Source organism: Antedon bifida, chromosome 5 (assembly GCF_963402885.1).
Source record: "Antedon bifida chromosome 5, ecAntBifi1.1, whole genome shotgun sequence".
NCBI classification, from domain to species: Eukaryota; Metazoa; Echinodermata; class Crinoidea; order Comatulida; family Antedonidae; genus Antedon; species Antedon bifida.
Genome location: NC_136230.1, coordinates 7,410,340 through 7,422,250, shown reverse-complemented (window position 1 = coordinate 7,422,250; position 11,911 = coordinate 7,410,340).

Sequence of the window (11,911 nt, the reverse complement as noted above, 5' to 3'; positions counted from 1 at the left end):
TTAAAGATTTAAAGGCCAGTGCGGGCAAAACATTTCTATTGATCATACATTCCAATAATTATCATTCTATTGTTTCCCCTATGTTTCATAATTTTTGGAATTTTATTTGTGCAACATGATCTTGTTGAAAATAAGCACTTTGTTGGGGGATAAAATCTCTATTCTTTTGTACACAGATGTTGTAAATAGAGAGGAATTTTTAAAATACTATGAAAAATAAACGGTGTGGTAAAAAAATGTTATCAGATGGCTTAATATACGTAATATAACTTGAATTTTACGTTTCTGGTGTTTTCATTTTCGTGCTATAGCAAAAATTATCCACCGTATACCCACCATTTATTTTTTCACTTGCTAGAGAGTCACCAGACATGTTATTACATTAGGTTTAACTACCTATAACTACTATCTAAATGGTTTTTATAGCAGAATTTTTCTAAATTTTGTATTTTACCATTTTAAGGGAAATTCATGTTTTTTTGTCATGATGTATGTTGCACATATTTGATTTATGTACAATTAACCAAATATTATATTTAAATTCATGCCTGTACCTGAGCTTTAAACAGTTTGTTGAGGCACGCATCCATTTTGCATCTCAATTGCTTGAGTTCAACCCAAGAAATATTTAAATGATAATTAATTTAATTAAAACGCAGCTCGACTTTTTGACAGTTTTAATTATTGTTCTTTCTTCAGAAATAATGATTTATATTAATTATAATCAGTAGTAAACATTTTGTGTAATGTATATAGTCTGACCTACTGAACAGAACAAAAATATAATCATAAACTAAACTATAGTACTGTACATATTCCAAAGTAAAGTAGTGCCAAAAAGTACATAGTATTATAGATACTGATACAATGTACATGATATTCCTTTTGTCTTTTTTTCTCTATATAGTGTAGCTATCTACTTGTTCCCTTGTTACTCTATATACTATTTATAAAAGAATGCGAAAAATAAGACTTCATCCAGTAAGTTTAATTGGCAAAATTACTCATATTTATTCTATATAAAATAAAGTACAAATAAAAAGCTATAAGGGTAACAGAGAAAGTAGATCACAATATTATATGAAAGAGCTCTTAACTATAATAGATTTTACTCTTAACTCAAAGCAAGGCTATTATACAGAGTAAGTACCTACAACATTCCTTTACATGAAGCAACCTTTTTTCCTAAATGGAATTTCATATTATTATCTCAATATGAATAGATACAAATTTGTGTCATCTATGATACACTGTGATGTCTATAACCATTTTAATTGTGCATGTTTGTTTTCTTTTATTGTTATTGAACCTTTTTACTATGGTATTCGTTCTTCCCCCTTGATAAATCTTCAAAAATTCACAGGATATAAATCATGTAAAATCATAAATATGCAAAATACTTTAGTTGCTAGGCAACATTGTGATTGGCATTTTAGTAGTTTTAATAAGATGTTAATTTGTAACATAATTATAATCTTCATTGTTAAACAATTTATTTCTATTTTGTTACATAATGGGTTCGTACACGCCAAAATGGGTGTCATCGTACATAACATTATCAATCTGCCATCTCCAATATCTGAAAAAAAAAACCATCAAACAGATTTATAACACAAAACATTCATCATGAAGGATTGCCATACTTTGATTGCAACATTGAGTGTTGTAGGAAAGGTGTTTTAGTGAATGAGCCTATTATGAAGGAGTGTATGATGAGCAACTTACTTTTATCTGGCTGGACTCTTTTGACATTTTTCAAAGACTGATTTAAATTCGGAAGTAATATCCGAAGTTTTGAACCTTACAGCCAGCTGTTCCAATTGCGGTTCCATTTCAGATGCATCCATAGCGTTCCAAACAAGGGATCTGTCAGACCCTGCATTCGGTTTTAACTCCATCTCTGGTGTGATATGGTTGGCACATATTTTCAATACTTGATCTCTGCGCATTAAAATACGACATCGATTCAAGATATTGTGTTTTAAGATCTTAATCTCTCCAACGCCACGATCTTTCCACTGGGACTCGTCACGATTCCAACGGAAAAGCTTAGCACGTTGACAGAACAACTGTTCTTCCTCTTCTTCACCCGTCTTTACCTCAACCTCTTGCAATGTGACAACTGGTTTAAACTGCAGATCATCCCGTTCTTCTTCTGGATAAAATCCTTGATCAGCACTCTTATTGGGACTGGATCCAGAATTCTTTTCTGGACTGAATATTGAGCTGGGCTTATCTTTATCTTCGCTCATTGTTTTTCTGACTGCCGATGCAAAGTCCATTCCAAAACTGAATGTTAATTTAAGTGGAGCAGCAGCTAAAGAAAAAACATATTAAATAAAAGTGTTAATGTAAACCAATCTGACTTAGAAAAATATGGAATTACGCTTATACAACTACATTTAATAAGGAAAGAGAATAACAAACAATACCTGCAGTATTATCTTCTGTGTTTCCTGGCTTTTCCTCCTGTTTTTCTTCCTGCTTTTCTAATTGTTTTTCCTCCTGAGATTCTTTCGGTTTTTCTTCCTCTTCTACATCTTCATCATCATTGTCATCTTCACCATCATCGTCATCATCATCTTCATCATCATAGTCTTCATAATCGTCGTCATCTTCATATTCTTCATCATCTTCAACTTCCTCCCTTTTTTGGTCTTCTGTTGCCTCTTCATTTTCTATCTCCTTCACTTCATCTTTATTTATCTCCTGTGTCTCTTTTACTTCTTCTGCTGGCTCAGACTTCTTATTACTTTTAATCTTCTTGACAGCTTCCTTTGCATTTTCAAATGCTTCTCTGAATTCAGTAGCAGTCTCAGTAGTCTTGAATCTAACTGCCAGCAATTCAGATGTGACTTGTCCATCATCAGAAGCATCCATTGCTGTCCAGACCCAAGACCGATCAGAACCTGAATTTGGCCGAACAACTATCTCTGGAAGAATGAAATGGTTTGCACATAACTGCAGAACTTTCTCTCGTCTCATTAAAAGGCGGTATAGTCCAGTTACTTTATGTCTTAGTATTTTAATATCACCTAAACCACGTTCTTTCCATTCATTGGTTTCCTTGCTAAATCGGTACATCTTTGCTCGATGGCAAAACTCTGCTTCTTCATCTTCCTCTCCGGTTGTAAGTTCCACCAGATCAAGTTGAATAACTGGCTCAAAATGCAGACCGTCATTGTCATCATCTTTGTAATAAGAATAATCTCCTGACTTACCAAGACCAGGTGGTCGTTGAATACCAGATGATTTTGTTGGAGATGCTGGTGGTGCATTTGCTGCTTCATGAGGATCCATTTTGAATTGAAAGGTGAATGATTTTGGTATCTCTGAAAATTTGCAGCTTGGACTGTCTGTCTTTTTTGGTGATAAAAGATCAAGAGCTCGTTCTTCGGATGCATTTTGATTCTGGTTATTTCCAAATATGAACCCACTGGATACTGGTTTTGCCTCACAAGTAAATTCAGTGGAGACAGATCGGTCTTTTCCACTAGTTGACTGGCTGCCACTAACAGTTGCTGGTTGCCGACTACTGCCCCTCATCTTCTGCCCGAAAACGAACACAAAATGTTTGCTGGCTGTAGTATCTGCTTTTGTATCATCACTTGTTTCACCAAAACAAAAGTCTGGCAAACCACTAACCTGTCGGAATGGGAAGCCTTTTGCATCCGTGGCAGCTGAACCTCCATCAAAACTAACGCCATAACTTGTTAGCGAGCCAGCAGGTCTAAATAGATTAACTGCTGATTGTGTTTGTCTTGGCGTATTGGTAACAGTAGAAGTGTTGCATGTCTGTGTTCCCGCTTTTGGTTTGAATTTGTCAGCAAAGGTCTAATCAAACAACGGTTAAAATTGGATCATTAATTGTGAATATAAAACTACATTTCAAGTAATTTAAGAATTGTAGGTCATTTTTCATAACTAATGATCATCATCTTCCCTCCCTAAACGATTTTAAGCAATAGTTTTGAGATTCAAGATAATTTTAACTATACAAAAAATAAAATAAACATAGTAGGTTGAGCTTTATGTAGGAACAATGGTTGGCATATCAAAGCAAAACGAACTGCATACTTTCTTTCAGTGATAATATTTATTCTTTTACAAATACAAGTTGAAAGAATATTGAAATTGATATACATACCGCACGTGATGCATTCTGTTGCACTAGGAATGCTGTTTTACTTGAATCAGCAACAAACGAAAATCCACCAGCTGGTGGTTGCCGACTGTCACTAGTCTTGCCGAAAGAGAACCCAGATGGTTTCCTAGTTGTAGTGTCTACGTTGGCATCATCACCAGTTCTACCAAAAGAAAAGCCTGAGGTAGGTACACCACTACCCTGTTCAAATGAGAGAGGAGGGGCAGTGACACCACTAGTATTGAGATCAGATACTCATGGTTTAAAGTAGTGGTAATATACTGTACCTCTTTTATTGGGATTTTTTCTTGCATTACATTTGATTTTGCCTCTAGTTTTTCAAACAACTTTTTCATCTTGTCAAACTTGTTTTTAAATTCTCTTGCCACAATTAAATCCTTGAATACAAGAGCATATTTATTTATTTCCGCTTCACTCCAGAACCAGCCATGGTCTGATGACTGCATTTCCTTTATCTTACTGTCTGCTGTGACGATGTGATTAACATAGACTTTCAGTACCCGCATTTCTATCTTACCAGTTTTCTTATTGTGAATGAATTTGATATAGTCTCCTTCATGTCCTTTCCATTCATTTTTATCCTTGTCAAAACACCATACATTGACAAGATCTTTCCAATACCAGTTTTCAATTTCCTCTCCAGTTTTTAGATTAGATTTAGGTAAGGTCATGATCGCTTCATAATCATCATCGCCATGTAAAACATCAACAGTCTTCACTCCAAATCTGGTATTATTATATTCCAATAAATTTAATGTGAGCATATCATCAGAAATGTTATTTTGTTTTACAAGTTCATCCATTCGTTTAGAAACATCATAACTAGATTTGAGTGCCATAACATGGTTTGGGCTATGTATTAAGGAACGTGCAATTCCCTGTGTACTAGAAAATTTAGCAATAGCTAATTCAACATCACTTAAATTGGCGTTGATTAACTTTTTATTGTGTCGGTGAGACGATTCAAGGTCTTGTAGTTGGTCGTTCTTATAACTATCAATCAATTGGTGTGCTTTGACGGCTTCTTCTGAGATTCTTGTTTCACACTTTTTGAAATTCAACATCTCCAATTCCTCCTTAACTTTGAGTTGCTTTGCAATGTCATGAAATTCAATTAATTTCTCTTCCGCTTTGTTTATAAAACCTTCTGAAAGCTTTTTGAATGACTCAAATGCAGTTCCAATATTGATTATGTTATGACCACCAGATATAGGATGTTCAACCAATGTACAGCCTACACAAACTGGTATCTCACAGTCCCCACAAAAGAAATGAAGTGGCATATTATGATTGCAACAATATACAGATTTAGAGGCCAAATGTTCCACAGGATTTATAACAGTATATTCTTCTATCGTGATGATGCAATGATGTTGTGATATCTTCATTTTTGCATGAGTATCTCTGCAAGGTGTGCAATATTGTTCATCACAATCTCGACAGACGAAACTTGCTGCTGTACTACAAAGACTACAGGTTGGAGCCGTCTTCTGTTCTAATGTTGTAACATAGTCCAACAAGCCACTGATGAATATGTTATTCTGCAGGTTTTGAAGCCCCCCTTCTGGAATCTTACACATTTCACGACATGTTGGGCAGCCGAGTACTCCATCGCTTTTCTCCACCCATTCCTCCAGACATCCAAGACAGAAAGAATGAAAACATGTTAGAACCTTCGGTCTTGTAAAGCGATTCATACATAAAGGACACTCGAGTGCTGCAGCTTCAATTCCTTCAATAACGTCTTTAGATGCCATGACAGACAAAACAAATTCTGTAAAAAGTAATGAAGTTTATATGCAGAAATGTAACTTACCAGAGTCCAGACTGGGTTAATTTTTCTCATTCAACTCTCATGAACATCGTATTAATATTATTAAGATTGAATACCAATGATTTATGAACCATTGATTGACCTCAATTCATATATCGATACATACTGTATGATGATTACATTTTATGATGTAGACCACAACATTTGAAAATGATTTACCGATTGTGTACCCTGCAAGCAGGCAAGTTATACATAAAATAGGTCTGGCTAGTAACAGATGTGTGTCATATGCCTATTATAGTATTATAAACCAACAGGTTACAATATCAATTAAATACATAAATAACTTAAATTTAACCTACTACTTCACTATCGAATTAGAACTTGGATGACATCTGGTGTTGCCTTTCAAAATGATGAAATAGTTGTTTTAAATGTCAGTATCGTAAAAGTATCGGTCAACCATTTTCTAATAAAATATGCTAAAGATGAGTCATTTCCTCAACATGTACAATATGACGTCACGTCATGGTCCTGGAAATTCCCAGTATTACACATGTTAAGCAAAGTTGGCCAAAAGTCAAAATACTAAACCTATCACAGCTGGTATACCTCATTTTTTTTATTTTGTAGAAATACAAATGAAACAATAAAAAAAACCATTTAATTTAACACACAACACCATGCCAATCTAAAGCTGACATAATGACCCTTTCGTTGTCCAATTAGACTTTTAAAGATTAGAACAGTTGTTTTTCAATTATCGATTTTCAATGTACAAATACACACATAACTACTTTAAATCTAGTTAACACTCTTCATTCCTCAGATTAATGTACAAATTAATTTGGAACATTTTTTGCAGTTAGTGGTTAACAAGGTAATTAGTATTCAGTGTAAAATGGAGTAGAAACAATACAAAAATGCATGTAAATAGAAGCCACTCAGGTGTTACTAAAAAGATAAAAATAAGACTTCAGAGAATTATTTATTCTATATAAATACAAATAAAATAAAAGAATTATTTATTCTATATAAATACAAATAAAAAAGGGAAATTAGATCACCAATATTAATTGCTAATAATTATACAAGAGCTAATATAAAAAACTGGAATAGACTTTGCTCTCAACTCAAAGCAAGACATTACAGTACTTACATTTCCTTATAAAGAGCAGCATTGGTTTTAATGTTGTCTAGGACTAAATGGAATTTAATGTTAAAGTAAAAAATGATACACTTTGATTTCTATAACCATTGTATTGTAATTTTCCACATGTTGTTTTCTTTTATTACATTTGTTGAAACTTTTACTGCATTCGTTTTTCCCCTTGGTAAAGTCTTTAAAAATTCACATGGTATTAACCTTTAATCTTTTACCTCAAATACACAAAATAGTTTGTGATTTTATGTTGCTAAAAAACATTCAACATTAGTGTGAATGAGATGTTATTTTGTAAAATAATCATATATACACCTAATCTTCATTTGTTGGTAAAGAATGTTACACCACTTATTATATCTACATCTATTTATAATGTTGCATATTGTGTTCCTACAAAAAACAAGGCCATATACATGGCTGCAGTCGCGTGCTCAAGTTACTGTTTACCGACCGACCGACCGATATGTGATGCCATTCAAACCAATCACGTTCACGTATTTAGGCTATGTAAATATAAAATAATAATACAGCTTTAAAATTTAAAACTTCCACCGAAATTGGTGCCGTAGCAATAACGTAACACAATCATAATTGTAGCAATCCGTCATCTCCAATAATACATTCTAGTCTGAAATGACAACAGAAAAAGGAGAATTATAAATAGATGCATCAACAATGACATCTTTGGTTTACAAGGAGGGAAAGTGAAAAAAAGATTTAAAAAAAGAAGTAAGCATTTTCGATTGAAAAAACTTTGGCAGAAAGTATTAATTTTACTTCTTTGATAATTTATTTTAAAAATGAATAACAAACAGAGAGTGCCATCTTAATTTGAAAACTGACTTGTCTTTTGGCTTTAGACATTATCATCTTGGTTACATAAAAGTAAAGGATTTCTTTACAAAATCGTGAAATAAAACAACATGGCTGTTGTAAATACTAAAAAGTGAAATGTTCTTTTTTGTTAAGCAATTATGATATTTAATAACAAAAACATCACATAAAAGGAAGTAAAGTAATTCAAAATACCAGTTTTATCTTCTGCGTTTCCTGGTTTTTCCACTTTCTTTTCCTCTTGTTTTTCATCCTGCTTCTCTATTTGTTTTTTCTCCTTTGCATCTTCATTATCTTTATCGCCATAATTGTTGACATCTTCTTTGTTATCGTCTTCTGTTGCCTCTTCATTTTCGTTTTTGATCTCCTTAACTTCATCTTTATTTATCTCATGTGTTTCTTTTGAATCGGCACCAGAAGAAGAGTTACATTCAGAGTAGGTAGTAGGTGATGTTGGTGCTACAGCACCTTCTTTGTTTTCGAAAGTTGAACTGCTAGTTTCCTGCCATTCATTTGTTACTTCAACCTGTTGCAATGTGAAAACTGGCTTACACTGTTCCTTTTCTGAATAAAACCCCTGCTCAGAATTTTTATTGGGGCTGGATCCAACATTCTTTTCAGGATTGAACATTGTGTTGGGCTTATCGTTATTGATTGCGGATGCACAATCCACTTCCAATCTGAATGTTAATTTAGGTGCAGCAGTAGCTGAAGAAACAATCATATTAAATAGTAGTATGACTTTCAAATAATTCCAAAGTATTATGTACAGACTTTTATAAAATGTAAAAGAAGGCCTAATTACTACATTAAAAAAGAAAGAATAATTAGCCATGATATAAAAGTTTTAAAATACCACTATTATCTTCTGGGTTTCTTCTTTCTTTCTGTTTTTCCACCTGTGTTTCTAGAAATACTTCTTCCTCATTTTCTGCATCTTTTTCAGCATCATCTCTCTTGTCATAGTTTTTATTATCTTTGACATCTTCAACTCCTTCCCTTTTTTGGCCTTCTGTTGCCTTTTCATTTTTGATCTTAACTGTATTTATTTCTTGTGTTTCTTTTGAATTGTCACCAAATGTTTTATCAACTTTACCAAAAGAGAATGGCGGTAATTTAATTTCATAGCCGGTGTAGGTAGGTGATGTTGGTGCTACAGCACTTTCTTTGCTACTTCCTTGCCACTGTCCAAAAGCTGAAATGCTGTTGGAAAGAAATTGGAAAGAACTGGAAGGTTCAGGTGAAATGGAAGGTGCTGGTAAAAAAGATGCTTCTGGTTGACTACCTGGTTGGCAGGTTTGGCATGCTGGACATTTCTTGTTTTCTGCATAATTTTGACAGTAACATGTAGGACAAGACCAGGTTACTATAGTCTGAAATAACAAATTTTAAGATTGTCGATTATACTGTAGTTACTTATTTAATACTAGATAATAAACAGAGTACAGTAAGTAGAGTATTTATTCAATGGCATGTTAAGTCAATAATCTCTAGCTTTTATCAACGCTGGTAAATCCATAGGTTGGTATCATTATTGGTAATTGTGAATATTGAGAACATTGTCTTTTAGTTGGCTACTACTTATAATTTCTAGTTTTCTTACGAATACAACATACTGCATAATTGGAAGAAAGTTGCATTTTATTTACCGTTGATTTGCCAAAATTAATATTAGTTGCAACAGGTAATTCTTTCTGTTGCACTGGGGATGCTTCTTTACTTGTTGAATCAACAACAAATGAAATTCCACTAGTTGGTTTGCTGTCACTAACAGTTGTTGGCTGCCAACTGTCACTAGTGTGGCCCAAAGAGAACCCACGTTTTCTAGCTGTACTATCTGCTTTGTTGCCACCACTAGTTTTACAAAAAGAAAAGCCAGGATTAGGCAAACCACAAGCCTGTCGAAATGGAAAGCCTGTTGTGCGAAAGGATTCAGTGGAACCACCGACAGACAATCCGAAAGAGAATGATGAAGGTTTACTATCGGTCTTTCCTGTAGATATTAGCGTTGATCTTGGTTTGAGTGTAGAACAAGCAAGACATTTAACAGTATCGAAGAGATTAGTAACATGGCAGGTGTTGCATGTCCAAGTTCCCGCTTTTGGTTTGAACTATGAATAAAAAAATGACATTACAAATTAATTATTTCAAGATTTCAATTGATTTTCAAGTTTTTATATTAAGATACTAAAATAAAGTAATTTTACAAACCTTTTCTGTTGTTTTTTTGGGAGTCTTCTTAGTTTTCTGCCTTTCATTTGCTATTTCTTTAGCAAGCCTTTTATACTTGTCAAAATCATCTTTAATTTTTCGTGCAAACTGTGGCTCCTTAAATATGAGTGCATATTTCTTCATTTCCGCTTCACTCCAGACCCAGGCATGTTCTGATGACTGCATTGCTTTCATCTCACTGTCTGCTGTGACTATGTGACTAACACAGAATTTCAATACTACCATTTCCATCTTACCCGATTTTGCATGAGCAAATCTGACAACATCACCTTCATTTTCTTTCCACTGATTTGTATCCTTGTTGAAAGTCCATAACTTGGCAAGGTCTTTCCAAAACCAGTTTTCGCTTCCATCTCCAGTCTTTAGACTGGCTTTAGGTAAGGTCATGATCGCTTCACAATCATCATGGCCATGTAAAATATCAACGGTCTTCACATGAAATCTGGTATTAAAATATTTCACCAAATTTGGTGTGAGAATATCATCAGTAATGCTACTTTGGTTTAGAAGATCATTCATTCGTTTGGAAACATCAGAACTTGATCTTAATGCCATAGCATGGTTTGGGCTATGTATCAAGGTACGTGCAATTCCCTGTGTACTAGAAAATTTAGCAATAGCTAATTCAACCTCACTTGCATTGGCACTGATTAACTTGAGATTGTGTCGGTGAGATGATTCAAGAGATTGTAGTTGATCTTTCTTATAACGATCAATCAATTGATATGCCTTGTCAGCTTCTTCTGTGATTTTTTCTTCAATCTTTTTGTAATTCAACATCTCCAATTCCTCTTTATTTTTAAGTTGCTTTGCAATATCATAAAAGTCAGTTAACTTCTCTTCTGCTTTTTTTATAAAACTTTCTGAAAGTTTTGTGAATGACTCAAATGCAGTTTCTATATTGATTATGTTATGACCATCAGATATAGGATGTTCAACCAATGTACAGCGTACACATACTGGAACCTTACAGCTGCCACAAAAGAAATGAAATGGCATATTATGACTGCAACAGTATACAGATTTAGAAGCCAAACGCTCCACAGGATTGATAACAGTATATTGTTCTATCGTGATGATGCAATGATGTTGTGATATCTTCATTTTTGCATGAGTATCTCTGCAAGGTGTGCAATATTGTTCATCACAATCTCGACAGACGAAACTTGCTGCTGTACTACAAAGACTACAAGTTGGAGCCGTCTTCTGTTCCAATGTAGTGACATAGTCCAACAAGCCACTGATGAATATGTTATTCTTCAAGTTTTGAAGCCCTCCATCTGGAATCTGGCAGACTTCACGACATGTTGGGCAGCTGAGTACACCATTGCTTTTCTTCACCCATTTCTCAAGACACCCAAGACAGAATGAATGAACACAAGCTAGAATCTTTGGGCTTGTGAAGTGGTTCATACATAAAGAACACTCAAGTGCAGCTGATTCAATTACTTCTTTAGATGCCATGACAGATATAAAAATCCTGTGAAAGTAATTAGGCAGGTTACATTTCTTATTGACTTTTCTATTGATAATTAGGAATATCAAGCCAAATTAACATAACTAAATTTAGACTAATCTTACTTAGGCTATACAATTTGTTTAGACCTTTCATTGATGGAGAAATACCAAGCCAAATTAAATAATTGGCCTTGTTTGTGCATCATTAATTGGGCACTCCATACCCGGCGGCCGCTGTAGCAAGTAAATTATATTTATAATAATATATAGGCTGGCCTGTGCC